Source organism: Cervus canadensis, chromosome 19 (genome assembly GCF_019320065.1).
Source record: "Cervus canadensis isolate Bull #8, Minnesota chromosome 19, ASM1932006v1, whole genome shotgun sequence".
NCBI lineage: Eukaryota > Metazoa > Chordata > Mammalia > Artiodactyla > Cervidae > Cervus > Cervus canadensis.
This window is the reverse complement of record NC_057404.1, coordinates 390,125-405,663: the sequence shown is the minus strand read 5'-3', so window position 1 is coordinate 405,663 and position 15,539 is coordinate 390,125. Positions and strand designations below refer to the sequence as shown.

At 39.7% G+C, this 15,539-nt stretch overlaps 1 protein-coding gene across 7 annotated transcripts in view; it reads right to left on the bottom strand.

The window, feature by feature from the left end:
• CORIN (corin, serine peptidase) overlaps positions 1-15,539 on the bottom strand; it is a 263,542-nt gene that overhangs the window by 113,144 nt on the left and 134,859 nt on the right. The window lies entirely within an intron of this gene.

Genomic DNA, 15,539 nt, shown 5'->3' with positions numbered 1-15,539 from the left:
AAAAGACCCTGATACTGGAAAAGACTGAAGGCAGGAGAAGGGGACAACAGAGGATGAGAAGGTTGTATGGCATCACCGACTCAATGGACATGAGTTTGATCAAGCTCCGGGACATAGTGAAGGACAGACAGGGAAGCCTGGCGCGCTGCAGTCCATGCACTCACAAAGAGCTGGACATGACAGAGGGACTGAACAACAACAGACCTAAGAACACAGCCATGAGGTGATAATATCATCAGAGGATGGGACCAAGACTCGGAAAAGTCGATCACTTTCTCCCATTACATATCTAATAAGTAGCAGAGCTACCCACTAAAACCCAAGCAATTTAATTCCAAAGCCCATGCACTCAATATAAACACCCAAGGGCTCTGGATTAGTTTTTAATTCTGTTGTAAAGAATTATCCCAAACTGGGTGGCTTAAAACAGAAGTTAATTGTCTCACAGGTTTTGCAGGTTCTTGCTGGGCTAAAATAAAGATGCTGGCAACTGTGTGTTCCCTTCTGGAGGCTCTGGGGGAGAATCTGTTTCCTTGCCTTTTCCAGTTTCCAGCGGCTGGCCCCCTTCCCTGGCTCTTGGCCTCGTTCCTTCACTCTGAAAGCCAGCAGCGTAGCATCTCTCTAATCTGGCATGGGCGTTCACATCTTCCTCTGACCCTCCTCTTCTGCTTCCCTCATTCACTGCTAAGGACCTGCGATTACTCTGGGCCACTCAGATAGTCCAGGAGAATCTCCCTGTTTTAAGGTCAGATGAGAAGCACCCCTATTTCCATCTTCAACTGTGATTCCCCACTGCCATGCAAATTCATGTATTCATGGGTTCCAGGGACCAGAACAGGGTTGTCTTTGGTGGGGGGAGCATTATTCTGCCTACTACAGATGCTGTGATATTTTACTAATTTTTTTCTATGCCTCTTACATATAAAGAGCCACCTGCAGATGACTGGCTCAAGGAGGTGTGCCTTCTCTCCCACCTACTGATTGACCTCCTCTTCCCATTCCTTGCATCAGAGATGCCATGACTTGGCATCTCTGTAGTCACTATTCTTGGTTCCAGGATAATTCCGTCAATTCTACTGCAGGAGGAGTCCATGGTGACAGGCATCTTGGGCCATGCAAGTTCACTAGGGGAAAATTGCTGTTCAATTCAACTCCTATAAGAAGAGTGTTCAAGAGACTCAGGAATGATACTCTAAAAGGTAAATGAATCTGATCTCAGGCTTCGGTGCAACCAAGAGCCATCTGTGCTTTTGGAGCTATCAGGCACATGTGCTTCTGACTCTCCCAGGAAGCAAGAGAGCCGAGCAAAGAAACAGAAGAGGACAGAATCCTGACCAGAAGCTTGGCCTTGTCTTTTCTCTCTTTCTTATTCATCATCAGTAACCAAAGTTCCTTTTAAAAACTCAAAAGAGCTACATGTGTGAGGGCAGAGATGCTATGGGACTTCACACTATCCTGTAGCAGGCATAGAAAAGGCAGCCAAGAGGTAGTCACAGAAAGCTGAGCAGACAGACTAGTTGCCCTGCTGGGACCAGCTACACACGTGAAAGTGAAGGCGGGGGCAGGGGGCGGGGAAAGGACATTAAAAATACTAAAATATATGCATACTTTCCATTATTTTGTCAGTTAAATAATAATAGCAGTATACTACTCAAGGCAATCTATAGATTCAATGCAAAGTGAAAACTGCTCAGTCGTGTCTGACTCTTTGTGACTGCATGGACTGTAGCCTGCCAGGACCCTCTGTCCGTGGAATTCTCCAAGCAATTCTACTGGAGTGGATTGCCATTCCCTTCTCCAGGGGATCTTCCCAACCCAGGGATCAAACACAGGTCTCCCCCATTGCAGGTGAATTTTTTACCATCTGAACCACCAGGGAAGCCCAAGAATACTGGAGTTGGTAGCCTATCCCTTCTCCAGGGGATTTTTCCAACCCAGGTAATTTGACAGGGTTTGCATTGAATCCGTCCAAGCTGATCACATTGGGGTCATGTCGGGGTCCCCTTGGACAGATTCAATGTAAACCATATCAAACTACCAATGGCTTTTTTTTCACAGAATTAGAACAAAAAATTTTACAATTCGTCTCGAAATACAAAAGACCATGAATAGCCAAAGCAATCTTGAGAAATAAAAATGAAGCTGGAGGAATCAGGCTCCCTGACTTCAGACTATACAGTCATCAAGACACTATGGTCCTGGTACAAAATAGATATACAGGTCAATGGAATAGGATAGAAAGCCCAGAGATAAACCCATGCACCTTTGGTCATTTAATCTATGACAAAGGAGGCAAGAATATACCATGGAGAAAAAACAGTCTCATCACAGTGGTGCTGGGAAAACTGGACAACTATATGTAAAAGAATGACATTAGAATACTTCCTAACATCATACAGAAAAATAAACTCAAAATGGATTAAAGACATAAATGTAAGGATGGACACCATAAAGCACTTAGAGGAACACATCAGCAGAACACTCCTTGACATAAATTTCAGCAAGATCTTTCCTGACCTACCTTCTAGAGAAATGAAAATAAAAACAAAAATAAACAAATGGGACCTAATTAAACTCAAAAGCTTTTGCAGAGCAAAGGATAGCATAAATAAAACAAAGAGACAACCCTCAGAATGGGTGAAAATATTTGCAAACAAAGCAACTGACAAGGCATTAATCTCCAAAATATACAAACAGCTCAAGCAGTTCAATATCAAAAAAACAACAACAACAACAACAACAACAACAACTCAATGGAAAAAAGGGCAGAAGACCCAAATAAACAGTTTTCCAAAAAAGACATACGGACAGCCAACAAACACATGAAAAGATGCTCAACATCACTAACTATTAGAGAAGTGGCAATCAAAACTATAATGAGGTTTCACCTCACACCAGTCAGAATGGCCATCATCAGAAAGTCTACAAACAATAAAAGCTGGAGTGGGTGTGGAGAAAAGGGAACCCTCCTACACTGTTGGTGGGAATATAAATTGGTATAGCCACTATGGAGAACAGTATGGAGGTTCCTTAAAAAAACAAAAAATAGAACTGCCGTGTGACCCAGCAACACATGCCTGGGCATGCACCCAGAGAAAACCATAATTCAGAAAGATGCATGTGCCCCAGGGCCCCAGTGTGCACTGCAGCCCTATTCCAGTAGACAGGACATGGAAGCAGCCTAAATATCCATCAACAGAGCGGATAAACAAGATGTGGTCCATGTTCACAATGCACTACTACTCAGCCATAGAAAGGAACAAAGTCCTGACATTTGCATGGATGTGGATGGATCTAGAGACTGTTATACAGAATGAAGTCAGAAAGAAAAAACAAATGTTGTATAATATTGCTTATATGTAGAATCTAAAAAAAATGGTACAGATGAACTTTACTAGCAAAGCAGAAATAGAGACACAGACATAGAAAACAAACTTCTGGATACCAATGGGGGAAGAGAGGATGGTGGGATGAATTAGGAGATTGGGATTGACATAATACGTGCAGTGTGTGTGTGTTAGTCATTCAATCATGCTTGACTCTCTGCAACCCTACGGACTGTGACCTGCCAGGCTCCTCTGTCCATGGAATTCTCCAGGCAAGAATACTGGAGTTAGGGTTAGGGTTAGGGTTACCACAATGACTGCTAGTTTGTTTTTTAAATTAATTTTTATTGGAGGACAATTGCTTCATAGTATTATTAGTTTCTGCTATTCAGCAAAGTGAATCAAATATATATATATATATATATATATATATATATATATATATATATATATATATATCCCCTCTCTTTTAGATTTCCTTTCCATTTAGGTCACCACAAAGCACTGAGTAGGGTTCCCTGTGCTATACAGTAGGTTCACATTAGTTGTCTATTTTATACATAGTGTATTTATGTCATCCACTCCAGTATTATTTTTTTTTTAATTTTATTAGTTGGAGGCTAACTACTTTACAATATTGTAGTGGTTTTTGTCATACATTGACATGAATCAGCCATGGATTTACATGTATTCCACATCCCGATCCCCCCTCCCACCTCCCTCTCTACCCGATCCCTCTGGGTCTTCCCTATAGACTGTGACCTGCCAGGCTCCTCTGTCCATGGAATTCTCCAGGCAAGAATACAGAACATTTTAATATTTATTGTCATTTCCTGTAAATTGTGGCAATCATACAAGAAATCAAAAGTGACTTCAAAATCTGTATACAATTCAAAATATCTGTTTATACATTCTATAGCTATATCATCAATTTTAAGAAAATTTTCATTTTGTTATCTTCCTCATTAACAAGTGGTGCACGCAAAAATAGTGCACCTCATTAATAAGGGATGCACATAAAGTAGTGTTCTATTTCCACTGACAATGGCTAACTGTAATTTCTATTTCCAAGCCCAAGGATGTTTGTTTCAGCAGTGTTTCAACTTTGAAAACCAAGGATTTTTAAATCTTTGAAGAATTCTAATAGCTCCTGGATAAATGCTTTATTGTAATGCTCATGGGTGTGCTTTTATTGTGAATAATTTACTAATAAAGTCTGCTGTTCAAGCAGCTTTATTAGCTAGTAGCTTCTGTCTTGGAATTCAGGTAGAGAGTTAATATCTGTGCAGATGCCATTGAGACTGGCTCCAGGGACAATCCACCAAGCTGGTCTCCCAGAGGACCCCATGGGGAGGCCCTCTTGTTCCCCGGGGCCAAGCCCACCACCGCCACTGTCAGAACCCACTTTTGTCGTTGCTTCTGTGTTGCGGCACCATCATGGCCACCAGTCTGGGCCAAGGCCCCAACCCAGTCATTTTGGGGCCCTATGGGTTCCCAGTCAGTCCTCAAGCACATGCTTTGGGCCAACAGGCCAATTGTTCAGCACCCACACCTCCAAGCATCATGCATTTGAATGTGCACACACTACCACCGAGCATATCCCTGCCACACACACTCCATGCACGCTCCATTGTCCCATCAAATCTCACAGGCACAGTATAAAGGTAAAGCTGCTAATTTAAGACAGTGACAGCAGGGCACTAAACCAAGCGTGGAAGTCTTCTAAGCACAGGCCCTGGGCCTCTGCACGGGTCACCAGCCCAGCAAGCCAGCCCTGCCCCAGCCTCTCACAGCAAAGGAAAAGGCAAGAAGGGTGAGACGGGGTGAAAACCAGTGGCAAGTTCTTTCGAGATGTTACAACGGCAGGGGTTCCAGCATCCCAGGAGGTCACCATATACATCCTCCACCCACATCTCTTCTACCACACCCACCCAAGTCCATCCCGCTGGAGTCCCTCTCTAGGCGTGGGAACCACCAGCGAAACACGGCGGGGACTGCTGGCTGTCCATCCTCCTGTGCCCTCCACGTCTTCCGTGATAATGGAGCTTAAGGTGAACCCGAGATTCCAAACTGAGGACCACAATTTCCAGCCCCATGTTACCAAGCAGTCCACAATCGAAAACAAGCAGAGTCTTCTACTTCGCCTGCTGTCAAAGGGACTTGCTGCCGTTTACTTCCTCTCTCTGCTCTCCCACAAGCCGCAGCACAGATACAGGGTGCAACCAGCTTCTATCACCTAGACAAGGACCATGGTCTAGGGACTGGTGAAATAAATATATACCATAGATAACCAGCAAGGACCCACTGTATAGCACAAGGAACTATACTCAGCATTTCATAATAACCTATAAGGGAAAAGAATCTGAAGAAGAATATATATATATATCTGAATTACTTTGCTGTATACCTGATTTAAAACAAAACATTTGAAATCAACTATACTTCAATAAAAATAAAATTTAATTTAAATTGAAATTTAAAAATACAAAACCAAGAAGTGAGTATAAGAGAGAAACAAAAAAGCTACCAAATTCACTCCTGTCAACCCCACAGGAGCCTGGCCGTAGAAATAAGTTTACCTTCTTACAAGATTAACCTTACAATCAACAATACACAATGGATCAGGGCAAGACGGTTTTTTAAAACTCAGAAAATGGGCTTCTACTTTGAAAAAAAAAAATTAAAAAGGAAAAGGAAAACAATAAACCTTCTTGAAAGCTATTGGGAATAAAAAGAGATAATGGAAAACCCTGAGACTTAATTAGGTGTGGAGAAAATCCGGTAATAGATGAAACTGCAAAGGCAGACTTTTAATTACTTATCTCTAGAGTCCTGTTTTCAGAGAGTGAACAATGAATAAGACAATAAAAAAGACCATAAAAAGGAGGCAAAATAGTGAATATCTGCAGAAAGATTTCTTAAGTCTGGACAGGGTAATATTTCATTTGTTCAGCATTTTTATGGAAGAAAATATTTCACATAGAGAAAAATTCAAGTAGCTAAAGTGTTTCTCTTCAAGATTCCTAACGTCTTTCATAATTTTATTAAAGCTCAGTAAAAGAGAACATTTGTTCTCTACCTTATTAAATGGAGAGTGCTAAGTTTTAACATTTCTTTACTGCCCCAGGGTCTTTACAAAGAGCAACAAACATTTCTCAGTGCCAGGCGGAAAGCCCCTGGGGGGAATCAGGCCCTATGCTAAGCTGCCTAAAACTGCTCCCTGCTTTACGGTCTTGCCATTTGGAATGTCTCACCCTTTCCCATGCGTTATATATCAGCTCAGGGGTCAGCATCTCTACTGATGTAGAGATACCTGCACCAGTAGTTCTATCCACCTTCATTTCCAATTCCCTGCCATTAATTACAGATCTGGGACACCAAAAAAAGAGAAAAGCCAGTTTTTAGATTTGTTTCCAAAGTAAAAATGAGCATGCTATGAAAGACTTTGGGAAATATTTTTAATGGTAGACTGAACATCTGTTTGGTTGTTCATCTTTTCTGTATTTTTACTTTTTAATTATTGGTTGTGTTCTGAATAATTTGGGTGGTAACCTCTGGATAAGTGAGCAGCTGACTTATATTGAAATGACTGAACTAAAATAGAAATAGCACAGGAAAAGAGATAATTTTGTTACAGTGGCAAGAGCATGGAACTTTACCAAAACTGGGTTCAAGTCCCAGCTCTGCCTCTAATAAGCAGTGTGAACATTCATATCCACTACAGACAGGTGTTCTGAAGACTAAAAAAAAAAAAAAAATAAGGTAAAATGCCTACCCCTATACTTGGCACATGTAGAGCTCATACAGGTAGCTATATTATTTTAAAATCATGGAACACATATGGAAGTTTTGATGTGCATCTGATATGCTCAAGAGGGATTATGAAAAACCCAAAATTCAATCCATAAGAAAAAAAAATCAATTTTAACTTATTTTAAGTAAAATAGAGCTAATTAGGTTTTTGGAATTTTAAAACTGGAAGAGACTGGCACTCCTACAGTCCTGCCTCTCCCTCTCCATCCTAAAGATGAGGATATTTGACTTGGCCAAAGTCACAGAGCTAATTAGAAGAGGCAGGATTGGAACCCAGATTTTCTAGTGTCTAATCCAAGGCTCTCAAGCAAATATGAATTAATCTAGAACAGAAGTTGGCAAATTTTTTCCCTAAAGGGCCACAGAGTAAATTTTTAGGCTTTGCAATGAATACAATCTCTATTTCAATTGTTTATGCCATTGTGGAGCAAAAGTAGTCATAGATAATATGTAAATGAAAGGGCATGGATGTGTTTCAATAAAACTTTATTTACAAAACAGGCTGCAGGTTGTATCTGGTTCAGGGGTTGTAGTTTGCTGATCCTAATCTAGAACAAACTGACAGACTCTTTAGATAAAGGAAAACGATGGCTATAATTTCAAATCAACAAATCTATTCATATAGTAAAAAACTGGATGACAATAAGAGAACTCAGGAAGTTGATATATATATATATATATATATATATATATATATATATATATATATATATATGCATATGTATGTTGCTATTGTGAATAATATTTTAAAATGATGTTTGATAAGCATCAATCCTGGCCTTAAGACCATTATAATTCTTGAGTTGTTATTGGGATAATGCAAGAAAGAAACTAAGAAAATAGGAGGCCTTTCAAAGAGTGGGGATTTTAAATGATCTTGGCTAAATAAGATCCATGAAGACAGCAAAATAGTAGTAAATGTTAAATGATATAATTTATTTCAGTTAGAATATCTAAAACATAAAACACTAGGGAAAAAAAAGCAAAGTCCTCTAACCTGCAGAAATTAATAAATATTACCATCAAATTCTACTGATTACTACAAACTGAAAACACATCACCATCTCACCAAGGGAACATCTTTAATATCAGAATCAAGATTATGATCATGGAAATAGGAATGATTTACCAGAAACAAGAATCAAAGAGTACGATCATGGACATAGGAATAATCTACTAGAAATAAAAACACACCTAAAGTATATCTGGCTTTGTGTCAGGACCGCCTGGTGATTCTGGTTCCATGACATAATCTTCATAATATTCTTCAGACACAGAAAGGGATGATATAATAAATTATACCATTTAACATTTACTATTATTTCGTTGTCTTCATGGATCTTATTTAGCCAAGATAATTTAAAGTCTCCACTCTTTGAACGGCCTCCTATTTTCTTAGTTTCTCTCTCTCATCGAAGAAGGTGCCCAAATGCCTTTTCTGCTCCATTAAGAGCTAGTGCAAAAAAAAAAAAAAAATGCTGCAATAATAGGCACGGGTCAATTTCCTATTGCAAAAAAGTATGACAGATTGGAATAGGTTTGCCAAGGAATATTGTTCAAACTTCCTCAAGGGAGCCTTTGAGAGTAGTTTAAACCCTGCATCTGTTTGGCATAAGGTATCCTCCCTGAAGTGAAGGGCAAGAAGTAGAAGATTTTTTTTCAACATCTGAATTTTAAGAAAGCTATTCAAATTGTCATTTGACATACTCAATTGAACTAAATGTAGTACTCTGTTTTCCCTACTGTTTATGTTGCTCCCTAGTAGTAAATTGGTTGTTTAGAAAGCACATCTACCCTTGAAGGCGCCAAAGAATAACCCAATGACATACGATGAGAATGAGGTTCATTACAGCATGCCAACTTGCTGCCAGCATCTGTTCAGTTTATACAATGACTCGTTTGGTGTATTCAGTGCTTAGTGCAAACAACTGTGATCGTCCAATATTTGATTTGTCCTTGGGCTTTCACACACCTAAACTTTAGTTTCACTGCATGATTTTGGAAGAAGAAAGGCATATGAAGTTGCATCAATAAACAAGAGAATTGACTTGCAAATACGAAAGTTTTTTCTTTTATCCAATGTGTTTTAATTATTTGCTTTTGTAAAATCAACTCTTTAAACAATGACACATAACAGTTGTATAAGCAACTCTATAAAATAACAAACGTGATTGTATATGTACACAACTTCTGCAATGCAACAGTTCTGAGTCAATAGGGTTATAATAGCCAAAAAGCGTTTAAACACCTTTGTTTTCTATCAGAAACACAATTAGAGTCATTTCCTGGGTATCTTAGTCCAGTGTCATTTCCTTTTTGATACAACTCAATGTTAAATCACAGAGAATAGTATTTTTCACGTATATATGTGTATATATATGAATGTATATATAGTTCTTTTACTACTTATAAATTATAATTAATTATCATAAACTCTAATTAATGATTTATAAATTGCAATCAGTTATAACTTATAGCTAAATACAGCTGTGAGAAAAGTTTCAGTTTTCCAACCTAGATAATAGGCATTTATTTCTGTGCATCAGCTTAAAAAAATGATGGCTTCAATTATCACACAAGAATGCTAATACTTTACAAATATTACTAAAACATAAATGAAAATAAGGCCACTTTTAAATGTTAATTGAAAGGATAATGTATTGGAAAAAATAGAGAATATATTCTCTACAATACAGAGAAATCCCTATTAACTCTGATGTTATAAACAAAGTTTCTATAGAAACAACATTACAAACATCACAACTAAAGCAAATTTTCAAAAAAAATTAAATTGGCCAAGTCCAAAAAGATACTTGCTTTTGAAGAAGAAGACAAGTTGTGATTAGTTTCCTGAAGGGAAAAGTAATGTTTTTGTGTTGAAACTCAGAAATCTCAGAACCATGGATTTTTCTCATTTATTTTCCATTGTAATGTCCTTCAGGGTTTTTCACACCAACAACAATGGCTCTAACAGAGAACTCAGGCATGCAAAACCGGTACATATTCAATTTTACCAGTTGGTAAAAAATGTTTTTTCTCACCCACAGCTTTGACCAGGTCACCCCACCCCGCCAGTGGCCTCACTATTGTTCTCCTTATCAAGTGCAGACTCCCGATTCTCCACTTCAAAGGCCCCCTCCAGTTTTCCCAGCTTTCATTTCCTCTCTAACCAGTCTGTATTCTTCCAGCAGAGAAACCCTTCATTCAGCCCTTTCTTTCACTGGCCCCCATCCTTCACCCATACTCTCTCTCATGCTTCCAAGGAGGCTCAGATCACTTTCCACAACCTACTTCTTTCCTTCAAATGAAATCTAAAAGTTAAACTTGTGAAGTTAAATGGCTAACTGCTTTTATTTCCTTGCTTTTATTTTGTAATCTAATGGCATGTGCCCTGTACAAAAAATATTGGGACCAGGAGTCCAATGACAAATTTCTCTAGTATTTTACTCATTCAGGTTCAATCTATGAGACCTATATGAGGCATGACAGAATAAAAGCATTGGTATGACATTTAAATATAGGGGTAAAGAGACACCCCTATTACATTTTGTGACTGCTGGTTATAGGGGTTTCAGTTGATATTGTTTGGGGAATCATGCCAGGACCGGAAGAAACTGGGAAGGCTAAGTACCAGATGTGAGAGGAACAAAGATACAGACAGCCCTCTACCCAACACGAGAGTGATGAACTGGCAATGGACATTGGAGGAGGAACAGAGACAGCACAGGGGAGGGAGAACAAGGCTGCAAACAGCACAGCGTCCCAAGAAGTGGCCCCTACACAGTGACTCAAACCACCACAGGAATGGAACTTTCTCTCAAACCAGCCTGTGTGTGCCTCTTCACAGGTACCCGTTCTCCTCCTAATGAACACTTTCCTTGTTTCATGACTTTCCATTTCTTTGTGGAAAGTCATTTTCTGCAAAGCAGTACAGGCCAGGGCCTTGTCACTGGCCACTGGTTTAGCAGCCAGGATTGAGCACTCTCGTTGCCGCAGCCTGAATTCAGTCTCTGGTTGGAACTAAGACCACTGCCTCCTTCTGCCTGTTCCCAACCAAACATTTGCTTCTTCTCACTCCTGCTGCTTTCCCGCTCCGCAGTGGACAGATCTCCCGAGTGTGAGTCCTTCAGCGCAAGGGCTTGTCTGCCACGTTTAGTCCTGAACTCCCAGTGCCGGAAACAATCCCAGCACACAGTAGACACGCCAAGCCCCTTTGCTGCACGCAGGAATGGCACACAGATGATGCTCCCTAACTGCTGAAAGAAGGCATGAGTGCATGTCTTTTAAGCGAGTTCCCAGAAAACAGAAGGAACATAAAAATAATTCCCCTTTACCTAAATGTTTCTAGTAATTTGCTCTTCTAAATGGGCTATTACATCATGTGAAACAGAACAACAAGATAAATATGTTTTGTTACAACATTCAAATGTTAATCCCCTGGCTGTTGAGTTTTGCAATTAAGCAAGAAACTTTCCAGTCTTCAGATTGTATCCTATAAAAATCTGTAAAAATCCTCTATTCCAAAGTTATTCTTAGCAGAGGGTCCTCTGAAATCCAAATTTGGAAAATTGGAAACAGCTTAGCCACTCCAAAGAACAGTATTTCATAGAACCCTATGGTGTAAAAAGCCAGGTCCTGTGGGGCCACTGGCTGCGTATATGAAGCAATTTCAGAAAACATTAACTCTTTCAGACCTTCCATATGCTACTGAGTGGACAGAGTAACTGCCAAAGACTCTCAAGACTTTTGAGTGATGAACTTTACACCTCATCCAGAACATTCTGTTTTTCACATTTGAGTTGATTTTAGTGGACCAGGGTCCTAGATACAGCTGTTGCTTTCTTGCTACAAAGTATGTTGTCTTGCATCTTACTTCATATTGAGTCTCCAGTCAAATCAACTTGCAAGGCTTTGCTTCATAGATATAGCAAAAATGTGCTACAGATAACAGAAATAAATAAAAGGTCAGTGCATTCATGTCTGCCTCTGTATTTGACTGGCAGAATAAAAGACTTCATGAAACAAAAATATTTTGAGGCTCTTTTATCACTCCTATTCTATACTGGGCAGATTTGTATGTTTTTTTCAATCAGCAGGCACTGATTTTCAGTGCAGAGTCTCAACCTGAATTAAGCCACACATTTCTGACATCTTGTTGAAGGAGACAGAACAAAACTTTAAACTTCTCCTTAGAGTTCAGAGTTTTAGGTCAATAGCAGCAGTTATAAATTGAATAGCCACTTTTTGTCCTGTGTTGAGATTTATTCAAAAGGCCAACAATGAGAAATAAAAAGAAAAGTAGAAACATTCCCATGAAGAATGCAAGAGAGAGAAGCTGATGGGGTATGTACAGGTAACCATTGCATATCTAATCACAAATTATTAGGTTAAGGTATTTGCTTAATATATGCAATTGTGTGTTTTATATAGACACATGTACATATACACAGAAATGTCCCTACACAACATGTACTTTCTGTATAAAATAAACCCTTTCCTTCTTTTGTGGGCCTAATGTGATAGGTCTGGTCTTTATTCTAAGTACCTGCAAGGAGTGATTTTTAAATAAGTAGTCTTCACACATAGCACTTTGTGCTCATTCTGAATGCTATTAAGTTAGATGCACATAGAAATCCTCTTTTCTTCTCTTAAAATGAGTGCACTATGTTTTATAACAGGGTCATTCTAGGTCTTTGAACTCTTAACAGGCCCAGGTCAAAACAGGTTCAAATATCAGCTCTGTCAAGTCCTGCCTCTGTAATTTTGAGCAAGTTATTTAACCACTCTAAGCATCAGCTCTCTTACCTACAAAATGGAGAGTGTCTCAGCCAGTTCATGTCGCCATAACAATCTGCAAACTGGGTTGCTTAAACGAAAAATATTTATTTTTCACAATTCTGGAAGCTTAAGATTAGGGTGCCAGCAGGGTTGGACTCCTGGTGAGGGCGCACTTGATAGTTATGTTCCACACAGCCTTCCTTGGCATGTGCTCATGGAGAGAGCAAGTTCTGGGTTCTTTTCTTAAAAAGGACACTTTTGCTTCTCTTCAGGATTTGCTACATTTCTCTAAGCACTAATAAATACTGGTCTTTTTCTTTAAAAAAAAAAAAAAAAAGGGTACATCCCATCATGGGATCCACCCTGACAACCTCATTTAAAACCCAGTTACTTCCCAAAAGTCTCCACCTCCTAATACCACTCCACAGGGAACTAGTTCCAACATTTGAATTTGGGAAGGGGGACACAAACATCCAGGCTGTAACAGGAAGAATAACCAAGCCTCACAGTGCTGCTGAGAGGGATTCATGAGAAAACGTCTCTAAAACACTTAGCACAGGGCTTCACACACAATAAACACTCAGCAAGCGTCACATATCATTATTGTTACAGCTATGCCTATTAAATGTTATTATTAAGACTCTCTTATTTAGATTGGAGAGTTTGACCATTATATCTTTGGGGATTTTTTTTCTTGTTTAATTTCATAACTGCCTTAACCATATTCAGTCAAGAGAGGCTTAACTTAAAAGCAATTGATCGCCCCTTCTACAAATCTCTATCAAAATGCCATTTCCATAGATTAGCCCCACCAGCCTCTAACTATTCCACCTTCACAATTACTCAGCACTTTTCTGTGCGTGATACGTGCATGTGTGCTAACTTACTTCAGTTGTGTCTGACTTTTTGCGACCCTATGGACCATAGCCCGCCAGGCTCCTCTGTCCATGGGATTCTCCAGGCAAGAATACTGGAGTGGGTTGCATGCCCTCCTTCAGGGGCTCTTCTCGACCCCAGGAATGGAACCCGTGTCTCTTACGTCTCCTGCATTGACAGTTGGGTTCTTTATCACTAGTGCCACCTGGGAACTATCACATACTTATCACATATCACTAATGCTATCACTTCCACACATATTAACGTTGTCACTTGTACATGTACACATCCTTTTCTGTCACTTGTGATTCATATCTACACAATATGTGTCTGTTTCCAACTTCAGATTATCACTGAAAGAAGCAGAACCAAGATAGTGGCCAGGCCTGTATGATTCTACAACAGCCATCTCCTAAGTGCGGCGGGCCTTCCCTAAGGGTAGGCAAAGACTTTCCAAGGGCACATACGGGCAGGTTTTTAAGGGAATCAATTTCCATGTCCTTAAACTCCCTCTCTACTACAGTTGCCTTTACTTGAGGCCACATGCAAGGATGAAACCATCAGTTTTTCTTCTCTCACCTCCCCTTTCGGAATGTCCCGTGAATGACTTGAAACAAATAAAAACACATCTCTTATCCATTCCAAGCCTGCAGTGGTAAATAATCCTAAAGCATGAAACCTTTGGAGTTCCAAACAGTAGACAATACAGACTACCTTCCCTTTAGCTGTCTTGCATCCTCACCCCTCAAATGTCAGAGAATACATTGTTCTTAAGGAAAACCTCTTGATGGGCAAAGCTGACAGAGCATAGAGAAGCAGTGCTGAAGGCAAGAGTGCTTATTCCCTTCAGACAGCCAATGTGCCTCAAAGCCTTGAGTTCTGTCTGTCTGTCTACCTAAACACGTATCTTAAAATTAGAGAGAGAAAGTGAGATTCTAAGCTTCTAGCTCCAGTTAAGGTGGAATAAGAATATTCTACCTCATTACCCCTCTGATTATAACTGAATATTGTCAACAAAACACATAAAGCAAGTTATCTTTGGTATCTGAAAAGGAAGGAATAACAGGCAGATTGAAAAGGGAACTTGACTTAAAGTAGACTAATACAAATATCGAGTCATTACATTGTACACTTGAAACTAATATAATACTATATGCCAAATATACTTCAATTAAAAAAAAGACTAATAATGAAGTGTGTTTTCTAGGGTTTTTCTTTTTCCACCCATATTTTACAACACAGAATCAGGGTAGTAAAATTATGGGACTATGTAGCAGGCATGGTCAAGAGAAACTCTCTCCCTGGTCAGAGAAATGGGAGGGAGGGTCCCTGCCAAACAAAGAGAAAGGGAAATCCCCGAGGTGTCTTTGCTTGTAACTCTCCTTTGGAGGGAGGTCCCAGTAATAAAGTAGCATGCCTGCAACAGGGGAGACAGCGACAGCCTAGAGTGTGTATTTGCCCCAGAGGTGGATATGACACTGAATGGATGATGAAACTACAGCTTTTTAAACAAAAAACAGGAGGAAGGGTCCCTGGGAGTTAGGGGGTTTCCAGGAGGCCACAGAGGAGGAAGCTGTGTATGAAGTCCTGAGCATATTCCCTGGGAATGAACCTGTAAAAATGGTTTGAACTATGATGCCAAAAGCTTTGAGAAGTAAACTGCAATGTAGGCATGGCCCAGGTACCAGACTGGTCCACAGGAGGCATACATGTGGGAAGGATCCAAGAGGCACAACAAAGTCTTTG